This window comes from Lathamus discolor, chromosome 3 (assembly GCF_037157495.1).
Source record: "Lathamus discolor isolate bLatDis1 chromosome 3, bLatDis1.hap1, whole genome shotgun sequence".
NCBI lineage: Eukaryota > Metazoa > Chordata > Aves > Psittaciformes > Psittacidae > Lathamus > Lathamus discolor.
The window spans coordinates 61317135-61331733 of NC_088886.1; the positions used below are offsets into that span (position 1 = coordinate 61317135).

A 14599-nucleotide genomic window follows, 5' to 3' on the forward strand; every position below is an offset into this window, starting at 1 on the left:
GACTTGGACAGGAAGCATGGAGCACGTACAGCACAGGATGCAGAAACCTGCCAGATATCCTGAGTGCTTATTTGGGCAACTAAAATCTCACTAGGATGAAAGAGCTGGCCAGTAAAGCTAGTCAGGGAGTGTTTGCACTCATATCCCTCTGTCACTGTTTGGATTTTGGCATAGATGTGCCCACTGTGAGAACTGGTGCGTACCTTCTGTAGCTCTGAGAATGGGAATGAAGGATATTGAGGCAGTGAATCAGGAGGTGACCCCTTCAGCTTTCGTAAAAAGACTGCAAACAGGATCTAGATTCTCCTGTTTCACAGTTCAGTGTCATCCAACGGTTCATTTTAACTTGAGTTGAAAATGTAACTTCCCCCCCTCCTCTGTTCGGACTGTCTATTTGCAAGCTGGATGTTTCATCATGTTAGAGGAGGTAAAAACCTTTCACAGAATACTCAGATTCTGTGTTTGGATGATTCTTTTAACTTGTGTTTGTTTTTCCTATCTGTGTTGTGGCTGCTCATCTGTTAATAGGGTGGTTTCTCACCATGAGCCCATTTTTGGATTCTGTTTTGGATATTTCTTTGATTCTTGTGTTGATTGAACTCTTGAATATTTTGAATCTTCTTTACTTACTACTTTATTCCCAAAGCAATATAAAACTTTCTTTAGGAACATCATTTAGTTTGAGTGAGAGAATGAGATAAGGTTCTGGTATTGGGATAAAATGAAGAGGGAATATTCAGAGTACAAGATGTTATAGCCATGACTGAGAGCTGCGCACCATTGGCAGCTGTGGATTTAATTAGGTAGCTCTTCCAGATGAAGGGGCCAGGCGAAGGCAGCCGCCCTTGTCGCCTTGGCACCGGCAAGGTTTGTGTTCCCGTTACGGCAGGGGGCTCCAGAGCAGCGGAGAGCTTCCGCTGAGCAGCAGCCAGTCACCCCACAGAGTTGAAAGGCATCTCAGAGTACTACCTGGATTCATTTCACCTATTATTTCAGTGTAAAACCCTATAATATATGTGTGAATTGATTAACTCATTATATGGACAGCCTCTTTCCAGTTTGAATGCCCTAACTGGTTTTGAAACTGATTCTTTGCAGATGTAAGAAGCATATGGAGAATAACATTCTTGCAATTACAAATCAATTTGGGTATTTTGGTAGACAAAAAAGGAGAAATTCAAAGCTAGAGTAGAAGAAAGATCTAAAAATTAATGGAGGACTTACCTTGGAGTTTCAAGCTCTTAATGTTACTCTATGAGGCTGACATTAATCCAGCAATTGTTTTTTTTCCTGGATATAAGACCCAGTGCAAGTTTCTCTCCTTAAAATGCTCTTTGTTCTTCATCTGTTGAAAGACTAGAAAAAGAAAATGATTGAGTTCAAAACTTACTAATATTAGTAATATTCAAAGCTTAATGTAGCTTTGACTTCTTCAGTAACAGATGTCCTGTATCTTAGTTTTGCTTAGAACCTTGAATTCATGCTAATCTTAGTTACAATCTATAACTCTGCTTTCTTCTCGTAAGAATGAACTCTCTAAAGAATGAATACTCTGGAGCACGTTACTGCCAGATCACACTGAATCACTGAACGGAACAAAATGTTTAGAACTAGAACTCCAGAAAGTAAGCATAAAGTTGTATTGATTGAAAATTGCTATAGTTTCCATGATGAAAATTCAGAAGGATTGTATTACAGTTTGTAACATATGTAAAAGGTTTTATTTTGATGGACCAGTTTCTGTGTTTGAAATCAATGAAATATAAATGATGGGAAGGTAGTAACAAATAGGAACAGGGTAAAAACTCAAAGTCTTTACTGCTCAAAAAAAGGGGAATACTCAGGCTTTCATGCTTCATGTCGTGGAAGTTAATGTACCTGACCTGTAAAATCTTAATTTTCCTGGAAGTTAAGTACTTGCAAAGATATTTTCTCTTCCTCTGTAAAGCTGGATGTGTATTATAAAAGCAGTTGGTTTCCTCACTTTTTATTGGCTTACCTCTTCATAACTTAGTTAGAGTGGGCTTTTTTGAAAATAACTTTTCATTAAAATACATGATATCCCAGTAATTCTCTTGGTTATTCATAGTTTGATAGGGCTACATGTTGCCAAAATAATTCTGATTATGCTTTCAGAAATCTCCAGTAAGCAAAATGCATTGGTAGCAAATATCCGTTTGGGGATTTTTTTAGATGGGTGGGAAGAAGGAAATACATATGCTTAGAGGGAGGGAGAAGAGTTTGAATGTGCTTCAGACCTGATTCTAGCACCTTTGTTTAGTATAATAGTAGGGATAAGCACTCTTTTGCTATGTTCCCAGTGATCTGCTATAGAACAGCAAATGTAAACAAAGACCTGTAATCCCACCAATTGAAGTGCAATTCTAGGTATTTGTCTTGTTTGATTCTTACCTCTTGTTTATATGTATGAGAGCCAAGGTGTGGAAAGGAAACAGATGCTTTGTTAAGGCTATTTGATCTGAAGTAAGACTTGCTTTGAAATTAGTTTCCTTTTTGCAATGTGTCTGCCTTGCTGTCTTTGTCTAGAGAACCTATAGTCCCAAGGTTACTCTGCCAGCTAAGCATAACTCTCCTATAGCAGTTAACAAAAGTTTTCAAAGCATGGACTTGTTTCTTGACAATAGACCTCTCTTGATTTCCTGTTGTGGACCAGGGCTCCATGGTCATCAGGTTAAAAACCCCTGTACTATTCTCATGCTTCATCCACATCATCTGCAGACTCTGGATGATGGTGATCATGTCATCAGAGCCTCAGGAAGTCTTTCCAAGTTATGCTTCCCTCACATATGAGTAGTTAACCATTAGCAATTGCCTGAAATAGCATTATAGTCTCCAGTGAAGAAGAAGCTAGAAATCTGTGTGGGAGAAAGTAATGTAAGAGTGAAGACTGTGACACAGTAAGGGTAAAACTTCATGCCTGTGCAGAAGTTCTCTATCACTTGATGGCTTTAATACAGAGAAGTGGCTGTGTGGAATAGCAAACTGTAATTCCTCTGAACTCACCACTGAATAAAGAATCATCGCCCCACCCCCCCAAAAAATAAGACCTATGAATAAATGAATAAGCAATGAACTGTCAGCTGAAAAGAAGCAGTGAAAAACTAGAAAGAGAGAGAAAAATGAAGAGGCTTAGGTGCCAAAGAACAAAGTGCCAAAAAAATCAGGTTCTGACAGATTGGAATGAGCAATGATCCTTAGTTTGTTAGTTCAATATACAGTGAATGTTGCCAGAGTCCTTTTAGTCCTACATTAATTTACAAAGTACTGTGATAAACAATATATTCTTTCCACAGGAAGTGCCAGTTAAGACAGGTGAAGGAGGAAGCCATGTATAGGAGCAGTCATGTAAGAAAGGCACAAAAGGCAAGTAGGGGTTCTAAAAGTTTACTGCAATACAGATGTTATCTAATGCAATGATCAGACCAACAGTCATTCTTCCTAGGTCTTCTATAGATCACCAAAGAATATTATTTATATGTGATACTAATATTATAGAAACACTAAGTGTACTTTGTTGTTTCTACAGAGTGCAAGTGATACGGAAGAGACACCATGCAATTACCCAGCTGTACTTATACCATTAAGGAATTCTTTCTGGATCACAGGTAAGTCAGATAAATACTTTGACTTTGGGCTTATGGGTACAGAGCCTGTGGTCAGCAGTTTGTATTTGGAATGCAGCTGCCTACTTTATCCATTTTTATGCACTAATTTCCTTGATGTAGGGATTTGGGGATGGGGAAATACTTTCATAAATTATAAGCAAAAAAAAATCTGTTTCATCTCCTTCATTCTGGATAGCCATTGCATAAAATCTGTCAAAACCATATTGCTCTGGCTTCATCCCTGCTTCAGTTCCATTGATTACAGTGGAGTTAAATCAAAGATGAATCTGTCTGCTCAATTTAAATCTAATGATTGGTTAAAAAGTCGGGGGGAGAGCCCTGTCTAAATCCAGTGCTGTTTTATCCTTGTGTCAGCATTTAATTCCATTTGCATATAAGCCTATTTCCCTTCTCTAAATTTAATTTGTTAGAGCCTGGCCCTCAGCAACAACAGCAACAACAAAGTAATTGCATGCAGTATGGGGCAATGGTGCCAGTACAGCATGTGCTATAAAAATGTCTCACACAGATTTAGAAAAGGTAGTCATTAGTGATATTCTGCCTGGTAGCAGCAAAAAAAACCCCAACCCAAACTACCTCATGGGCATGTGACATCTAATAATACATATATGAAGAAGCCTTTGTTTAAAATGTTGGCTATTAATTGTGGCCGTTTCACCAAAGGAAATGAGATACCCATGTGTTATATGACCGTCAGGAATCATCCCAGAGTTTCATTGAGAAGAGAGAAAACTGTCTGAGGCTTAGTTCTTAAGCTGCCCTAGATATCATCTGTGACTCTGCACAAGGAATTTTTCCTTCATGACTTAGCAGGCTTGTTTTAAGCTGGGGAGGAGTGGTTGGCATTGTCACAAAATGCCTTGTTTGATTAGCTGCTGCGTTCTGCTGCAGAACTGTTTACTGTGTTCTCATACCACCTAACCTCAAAATGCTCAGCCCGGTCTTCATTTAGACTTCTTACCTGACCATCTTACAATGAAAAGATTGTTCTTGGTGACTTGACCTGATTGACAGTCATTCCAATTCAGTTGTTCTTCCAAATGTAGGGCTACCTGTCTATAGGATCCTTTATTGTTGTTTTCTCTATCCTGAATATTTGATTGCACCAAAGGAAAACCCCCAAAATCAAAATATTTCTTGGGATTTAATTTGAATTTCTCTTTCTGCTTCAGAAATTCAGCTTTCATCATACATTCTGTTGCATTAGAACTAGTTACAGTCATAAATTCTTATGTCTTGTCACTTTTGCACAACTTTGTGATCCGTCAAGGTCATTTCAGTTTCACCATTTGTGGAAAGAAGACGATGATGTCAAGAGGTAAAGATACTGGCCTGGAGCACTATACAGTATTGTGCAAATAACAGAGCCTGGAAGAGAAGCCAGATTTCCTGAATTAAGAGTTGCAAGCTTTGTGCCTAAGGCCATGCTATACATACAATATAAGCTCACAGAGAGTGGGAAACAAACATACATCTACTTTCTGATCTCTATGTTTTGATAAATCAGGTTGTTTCCTAACATACCAGATCTTTTTGATGGATATTGTCCCTCCCATGGACAGGAAGGCCAGCTGTTACCCTTGTTACAACTCCCCTTACCTCTTGATGCACTTACAGCCTATCCTCAGTAGGATTAGAAGGCACTCAGGACCTTTCAGGGGAGGCACTTATCACTTTACAGGATTAGGATAAGCCTGCCTTTGATGTTTTTGTGATCACACCCATCTGTCATAACTGAACATGGAGAATTAGGCTTTATTTTTATTTAATGTTCTAGTTATGTTTAAAAGTTCAAATATAAAAATATATTAGATAATTTTTTCTCAATTTGCCTGCTTTACTATTAAAAAATCAATGAGAATATGTTGTGTTTGTAATACATATGCTAATATTTGAAAAGTCAACTCACCCCCATAGTTATTATCAGAATCAGCAAATACAGGTATGGTTTCAACTGATTTTAAGTTTTAACAATTGTATTCCATTTCACACTCATTCCTTTTCTTCCATCCATATATTCATTACAAATGTCAGATAAGGCTAATCCTTCATGTGACATTACTACAGATGGTTGCATAGGGGACTTAAACCAGATGCTGATAGTCTGGATAATCTGGATAAAAGCTGGTAACCTAAACCAAATCCATTTTGTGTATTACTCATGCTAACAGTTAAGAGATGTATAAAATCTTTATTTCCCTTTAATGCTTTACATAACTCTTCTGCTTTCCTCTTTGTACTTTCAAGGTTTTTATTTTGGAGAGGGTTCTTCTACATCTCCCACTGTCCTACCTTAGATAAATCGTACATGTATGTATGTCCATAAACAAGATTTGAGGAGGGGAGAGACATTTGCTGGATAAGAAAAAGTACTAAGTTTATCTTTTGTTTTAAAATTCCTATTGGCTTGAACATTGGCAGTCTGAAAAGTAAATTGAATTTCTTTCATATGAGGGGGTTCAATGGAAGCATTAGCAGGAAAAAATTAACTCTATTCCTTACTTTTGAAGAGTCTTTGAAGTTCAGCGGTTAGGATGGGAGCTGGTAGGAGTGCCTTCTGGTGAGTGGCCTAGGCCTCTGAACAGGCTTGAGTGTTTAGAATCCATTTTTCTGTCTACTGAGGAATAGAAGTATCCTATCTTAAATGGGATTTACTCTGAATATTAACTGTACCTTTGTTTGGAAGACTTTTCATTTAATAATGGTGTTTGTATTCTGAATTGAGGGATTCACAAAGGCTGGTTAGTTTAGGCACTCTGTGTGTGTGTTGAGAGGTCAGTTATTTACATGAGAAGTTCTGTGACATAAACATATTTAACTACAGAAATGTAGACAACACTCAGAATATGTGCCATATTCTGTCATATTTATTCCACTGGTACATATATATTCCCATGAAATGGAAGAATTCTAAGATATAGAATTATAGAATAGTTAGGGTTGGAAAGGACCATCAAGTTCCAACACCCCTGCCATGTGCAGGGACACCTCACACTAAACCATGTCACCCAAGGCTCTGTCCAGCCTGGCCTTGAACACTGCCAGGGATGGAGCATTCACAACTTTCTTTGCCTTCCTATCACTACCACTTTAGCCTGTGGCTAAAGGACTTGGAAACGAAGATACTAGGTTATCTGTTGTGAATTTATATAATGCTATTTTGGCTCTTTCAATACAGATCACACTGTTGCCTAAAGTTAACATAGTTCTGCCAAAATCAAGAAAATCCAGATGATTTACAGCAATAAAAACCCTTGATCTTTCCCTGTATGTATAGAATGATGTAGCAGTGAAGTGTACTGCTCACTCTGGGTCACGTAATTATCTGCAAATTGCTGAAAAGGTTTTCAAGAGCAGTCTGTCATTACAGCTTAGAGCATACTGTGGGGACATCTAGTGCAAACCTGCGAGGATGCGAGTGAAGACATACTGTCCAGATACTTTCTGTCATTAGTATACACCAAGTGATCAAATACCATCATAATTGTTGTTCATTATGGGATCATAAACCTTTATAGTGGAAGGGAGGGTAAATACTTTGGTCTGAAAGGTTAGCCAAAGGAAGACAAATTATTGCAACAGATGCATAAAGGTGAAAGAGGTGAGTAATTGCATGCAGTGTTGTGAGCAAGGAACTAAACCTTTACAATTATGTGTTTTGTGGCAAGTGAGGTCTTGGTAGGATGATGCATATTACACTAAATATTATGATTAATAATTATAATGCTATTTTAATGTTTGTGGTTATCAACTAGTGGAAGCAATAAGTGGATCTAATTGATAGCAACATTTGACTAACCTTTGACAATTACTTTTTGAAATGTAAATTTTTAGACTGTGACTTTAAACAGTAGCAGTTCCTCAATGATGTATTTTAGAGGCTTACAAAAAGTATGAAGATAGAGGAATGTACTGTTTTTGACCACATAGATGTGGTTGAAAGTCCTATGTATGGGGCAGATATTTTGCTACCATCTTTTCTGTGTTAGAGGAAATGTCCAATTCAGTGGAGTTATTTCTTTGCATGTTGTAGGCTTGGAAATGCCATTTCAGCACTAAAAAGTCTGATTCATCATGACTGAAACATCACTTCCAGAAATGCTGTTTAGTGGAGTGTGTATGTATGAAACGATGCCCTAGTACAGAGAGGGTCCTAGGTTATGGGTATTTTATGATCCACATATCTCTAATTCATCTTTTGTTTTTGAAACATAGCACATGTTCTAGCTGCACTGATATGGGTTCTTGCTTATTATGGTTAATGGATTATTCATCCTTTTTGTCCTTGACATAATCCTAAGTATGTGCATAAAACTCGGATCATGTTGCCCATAAAAACCAATCAGCCCAGGGTTCTTCTGCAAGGTGTTGAACATTCACCCAGAGCAGATGGTGAAGATAATGTTTAATAAAGAGTTAGAGGATTAGCTGGAACAGAAATAAGCTAAGAGAAAGGGATCATTTCATTTCATATGAAACTCCATGACATTTCATGCACCCAGACACTGATTAAAATTATGCCAAAAGCTGCTCTTTTTGGCCAGTTTGTCCTAATACTGACCCTGCATATGTTGTCAGCTGCTCTATCTGCATGTGTTATTTTACTACTGTGTGAATAACTCAAAAGAAAGCTCTTCTGTTTCTCATGTGGCTGGCAAAGGTAATTCTTAATTAAATAAGGTGATAGGATTCTGCTAAATGTGTTGAATATATTGAAGCAACTGATATCTCAACCCAGGTTCAGAAGAAAGGGTTTATAGGTCATTTAAAACATAAATTAATTTTAAATGTTAGTTTTCATAATGTGTGGGGTTAAGCTTTGGATTACCTTGAATATTTCAATGGAAAACAGAGCAGGGGATAGGCCATCAAGAATTTTTAGTCTCGTTTTAGGGAAGTTTCTTTTTGCCCTCAAAAGAGGTGGTGGAATAACAAAACCTACAGGTTTTGCACGATGTGTAACATTTGTGATGAAGGCCTAACTACCCTTTAATAAGGTTTAATCGAAGAAACTGAATAAACCAAATCAGCCAGAACGAGGTATTTTACAAATAGGGTATTTCTGGGCCATTGGTTGTCCTCTGGTATAACTTTAAGTTCTATAAATCAGAAGCTCTGACAAAGCATGTCAGGTATGGGTGCTGCAGAAGCAACATAAATGACATCTACTGGTAAATAGAGTGTCCTTTGTTCTGAACACAGCATTTAAACCCTTTGAAGCTGCTCTCATAAATAAACACATGGGCTTAGGAGAAGATATTTTAGAATGGTTGGTTGGAGACCCAAGACATGGATATCTCTTTACCAGTTACGACACAAAAGTAGAACACGGTCAAAATCCAACCAGTTTCCTTTCTTTACTGAGACTCAGTGTCACTGAAGTGTATAAACAGATGTAAGCATCTCTGGACCTGTTGCAGCTGAAGCATGGGGCTCTGATCAGTCTTTAATGGTAGAGCACTGTTAGCTGTTTCAGTAATGCAGGAAGTGAAAACTATTCTTCAATCAACATAATTGCTTTTGCACTGAAGTGGGTCAAAGCTGAAACCTTGGAAACCCTCTTGAAGTTGGGTGGCTTGGATGGCATTAGTTCCTATTCTTACCTATTAGTTCCAGACTTCAGCTGAAATCTTCTCAAAACCCAGCCATCTCCTGCTGTTAAACCAGTGTTTGGCTCTCTTAAATAAAAGCCCTAAAGCCTTTTCTTCTCTTGCTGATTTTTCCTATGTAAACTTGTGCTCCTGGTGTTTCTCCAATTGGTTACTTTTGCAGATGTTGCATAGGACACTTCAAACAGCAGAATCTATATAGTCTGGATTAACATAAAAACAGCAAGCCACTGTTAAGAATGAACTGGAAATTAATAAAACATGAATTTCACTGAGAATAATTGTACTTATTTTATTACAAAAACTGTATTTAGCTGACTCTTGTGTTTGAAAAATAGTGATTATTATCAAATAGTTTACTCTAAAACTATCTAGTGAAATTCTTCCCAAATTTCCTTAGATTTGATAGGCATTTCTCCATACTTCATTGTGAAACCACAGTGGCAAGAGTAAAGCTCAACATGAAGTCTGTCAGCTGATACCCAGTATCAGAATCAGATAATTCAGTTCAACAAGAAGATACGGGGATATCACACAGCTGAGATGAGACATAGATAAGTCTAAAGCAAGTTACAGCTTTATCTCAGCCTAACCTTGAACCAGATGCCCTTTCCAAACCCCTTCACACCCACAATGTTCATAATGCACAACAGCTATTGCAGTAACAAACAGCTAGAATTAACAGAACTGGAGATGGGAGGAGAGAGGCCTTGGAAAGCATGGCATTAAACTTACCTTTATGCATAGTTTTCATTCAAAACATGTGTTTTAAAATGTGCAGATAGAAATGAATGCATTGCCTGGCTGCATTTGGAAATGAGCAAGAGATTCAGGTACAAAAAGACTTTTTCTTGTTAGGACTTGTTGCAACTTGAACTATGATCGCACTGAAAAGTATGGTGAAGCAGAAAATATTTCTTTAAACTTCTTCATGTTTTGCCATTTAAGTAATAATTCCACCACAATAAACCCCAGAAAAGCTGCTCACTGCAGAGTGGGTGGCATTTTAATTCTTTCCCAGATTGTAAATGATTAATATACAAGTAATTTGTCCTGGCACTTGGACTGTTCTTCACCTTGAAGTCTCTTTAGTTACTCACTCTGCAGCCTGCCAGTTAGTGGATTTGCATCATCCTCAGATACTGCTTTTCGTTATTCTGTCTGCGTGTTTCTGGTCCTGGCAGGTGAATGTTAGAAAACAAGCTTTGTTTTGATTTCTTCCCCTTTGTTTTTCACAAGTAGTACTTTTCCCAAAGTTTGCAGGAATAAAACATGTGCTGGTTCTTTTTTATTCCTATTTGAGCTGTATTGGTTTCCTAACTCGCATCTTCCAGCTCTAATCTCTCCTTTAATGGGGTGTCTGTGCTGCTTTTCTCACAAGATGAACACCTTCTTCCTTTTTGCATCTGAATTATACAGTTATATTTCATGAAGAGATTTCTGATTTTGGTAGCTTTGGAATGAGTAAGATCCTACCACCAAGCATAATGCATTTTGGATGCATTTCTGGTGTGCTCTTGACTTGGATTAATAGAAAATCATTTTTTCCTGTAAGGCTCTTAGATTCAAATGCATCATTTCGTCTTTCATTTTTAGATGCTTGTCCAAAGGAAGATTAAAGTTATGTTTAAATATCATGAAACACTGATTTTTTTGACAGAAAACCCACAAATTATTGATTAGTCCAGGGTAAATCTCTCTGGAACGTACCCATGTGAAGACTATAACTGTGGTGATGTGTGCTTTTCTGTAGCAACAGTTTTATTGGCAAATGAAGTGTTTATGCTCCCTAGTTACATCAGTGGGTTCTAATAAACAGATCATGCAGCTACAGCAAACTATCTGGTAATATTTCACGTACTGCTTTTCCCAATAGGAAAGACAAGCCAGTAGCAGGAATACTTCTCACTGCTTTTCATTACAAATAGTCTTAATTTTTATCTCACTTTAGGTTAGGGGAACTTTAGGATAATACAGTATACAGCACATGCCCAAAATTCAGGGTACAGCTAAATCTCCTATCCCTCTCTTAACTTCTGAGGTTCCTGCTGAAGATTCACTTTCACTCTCTTCCAGGACTGGATGGAAGTTCATCCTCAAGACAGGTCTCAGCCCATAGCTGCAGTTCTGCATCCAGAAGAACATCCACAATGACACAGTTCCTGCTGCTGGATTATTGCTGCACCTGAGACTTCTTAAATTAGCCCCAGCTGGGCTATCTGGGACCTACTGGCTGCCAGTGGAGAGCGGCAGGCTGCATCAGGAACAGTCACAGCTCCTCCATCACATCCTGCTGAACTGAAAACCAGCACTCAGGCAAGAGAAGGGCGGTGGCAAACTCAGGTTCCCTTTCCTTTCATAGGAAAGTAACCCTTACTCAGTTTCAGCTGGGTGAAAGCCATGGTGTAACACCCACTTTGCAGAGAAACACCTACATTTCTACATACAATAATGGGCAAACGCCCTTTTAAATTTGGAAGAAGACCCCATAGTCATCTGGAAGTAAACTATTGTTTTTCACCACTTGTGGCTTCTACTTTCTCCTTATAAAAATCCTGGTGCGGAAGAAGAACTGGAAGAGTCCCATTATAAAGGAATTTGGAAGGAATGCTGTTTTTCACACCCAGTAAATCATGGATTGTTTTTTTTTTTTTTACTTATAAAAAGGAATAAAAGGAGTCACTCTTCTGCTGTGGCCTTCTTTAGTTTCACTCTTCTGGAAAACCCTATCAAAGAGGAATGCATGATATGCTTTAAGGATGCACTTGATTAGCATCATTAGAGAAGCAATTCTGCCTTCCTGCTTTCTTCTGAGGCAGCACCTATCACCTGGCTTGGCCTTCCTTTGCACATCACACTTTGGGCAGTGAGAATATGAACAAGCTGGATACAGGAAAGACTGGATCACCATATATTCTAGTAACATCCTGCCTTTCAACCTCCTTTCTTAAAGAAAGTATACAAATTGCTCCAAGTTTCCAGTGAAGTGCGGTAAGTTACAAAGTATATTCCTATACCCCAGAGGTTAAATGAAGAAGTATTGTGTGAAGCCTTTCTTCTTTGTAATGACCAGTTAAGGAAAAGGAAAGAAATCCTCCTGTTTTGTTTTCAACAGCTGCCCCTTATGAATGTGGGCAGGTGTTTACATATGAAAATCAAACCTATAATCTTGCCAATACAAATAAATGCAAGTATCACACTTTTGATCTTTAACAGATAAATATTTACTGCAGGCCCAAATTCATTCACTTTCCCCAGCTGTGCTTTTGTTGATATAATAGAGGTGTTTGTGACACTATGTGTGGTGGGTTTGATTTTGTTCAGGTTGACAGTTCGTGGCATTAAGCAGGAAAAATTACATCTTCAACAAAGCTTTCCTTGATGGAGCTCTTGGAAACAACAGTAAGACCTTCTCAAGCTAAATAGAGCCTCTGTGATAGATGAGTGGTTGTTTTGTGGTTTTCTTTGGGTCTTTGTCACTCTACACTGTTTCCGTCAGATGCTAAAAATGTGAGAGAAGGTGAAAAATGCAAAGGCCACATACTTGTTTTATGTACATCATTTGAATTTTGTTATTTTGTGTGATTATTTTAACAGGTCAGCTTATTCAGAAATCAGATTCAATAGGGATTTGAGTGGAGGATGGCAGGAATAGGAATAGCTATCATTGCTCATCTGGACTAGTGTTTTCTCTCTATTGAAGCTACAGGAAGTTATGTAAATATGTAAATATGTTTTATGTTTTCAAATTTATGTATTAATATACATCTATGTAAAATATGTGTCTAATTGTGAAGCATAGTGGAAATTTGTAGGGATTCTCTTGTGAATCAGTAACAACAAAGCCTTGTCTTCATGAAACTGAGAGCTTTGAATTACATCTGAAGGTAAGTGGAGGCAAACCAAGGGTTAATTCATGGCAAGGTTGCTGAAGATCAGGAGTGCAGTTTGTCTTTTAAGGGAATAGGGGTTTTGTTACTGAGGCAGAGTTTAGTGATACCAACACAGCAATGCCATGGAAAGAAAAGATAAATTTAGATTGAATGATTTCTCAGTTAAACAGGGACCAACAGGGAGTTTATAATAAAACAATTTACACTCACTTTGGAATATGACAATGGCAATTTTTCTTGTGCTGAAAACAAACCATTACTGATGTATGTTTGTGACCCAGCAGGAAGTTTTCTAATAGAGACTCTTTCCACATCTATTCAGTAGCAGATGTAATTTATCCAACTTGTCTAGCAGTATATAATATCGTGTATTATTACTACTGTCACATTTTCCTATGGTGCTGAAATCCTGGTGAAAAATTCGATTTCCTTTGGAATCCTCCAGTAGTGACATACAGCCTTCAGCCTTGAAGGTTTCGCTCTTAATGAATTAGATGCTTAAATTCACCCCTCTGGTTTTAGATTTCATTAAAGATATTTGTGGTGTAAGCTCCCATTCTAAAAAAAAAAATCTATCAGGTAACATTTTGACATATATGGTACCAATTTTTCATTCACATACTGTAATGTAAATCAGTAGGAGGTTCCTTTGTCAGTGCAGTAAATCAGGGTGAAAGAACTGACTTCCTTTACAGGAAATCTTAGTTGCATTTAAAATGCTTGATACTAGAAGTATTGCTATTACAAGTGTTTTCTTTCAGCTGTATCACGAGGAGGAAAGGATGTCAGTGTTCCTAATTTAAAGTCTGAGGTCCCAAGTTTCTGTTGTCTTCATTAGGGATCCAACAAAACCCCATATAAGACTGGTACAGTCAGGAGAGTGTGGAAACAGAGAATTGCTTCTAAGACCAACTAAATTCTCAGGTGATGTTCAGGACCGCTTTTGGTCAGATGGAGCTATCATCTCTCCTTAGCATCAGGCAGAGCCATTTCTAAGACTTCTTTGCAGAATAAGATGATACTAACATAGCTGATTCTGTACTAGAGAAGCAGCCGGTATCTATTACCACAGGATCCCTTTAGAAGAATAGAGGGCAATTTCTTCAGTTCTTTCCTTTGTACTTTGTATTTATTCCTGAGGATTATATTCAAGGAAAAGGAAGTGCTGGTTCCAGTTGTCTAATGGCAGTAGGCTCCTCTGGTTCATCATGGGAAGCCACTGTAGCAGTGGTGGAGAAATACCTAGGAACAGATTACTGATTCTGTGTTCTTCATTTTATTTTGTGCTTAACTCTCCACAGGTGTAGCTGAGGGAGGAGAAAGCGTAAAACAATGAAGGGCAAGGATCTGAAGTTAGGTGAGATTGTCCATGGGCAGAAGAATAGGATTCAGGCAGAAGGGGTGGAATAACATCATTCAGCTGTGAAGCTGAATGATTGCCAAACACATA

At 38.0% G+C, this 14599-nt stretch overlaps 1 long non-coding RNA gene across 1 annotated transcript in view; it reads left to right on the forward strand.

Annotated features, from left to right (window-relative positions):
* Positions 1-14599, forward strand: part of LOC136012369 (uncharacterized) — a 63363-nt gene that overhangs the window by 36115 nt on the left and 12649 nt on the right. The window contains exons 2-3 of the long non-coding RNA XR_010611686.1: positions 3548-3626; positions 11333-12247. This is a non-coding gene — a long non-coding RNA (uncharacterized LOC136012369). The remainder of the gene's footprint in view (positions 1-3547; positions 3627-11332; positions 12248-14599) is intronic.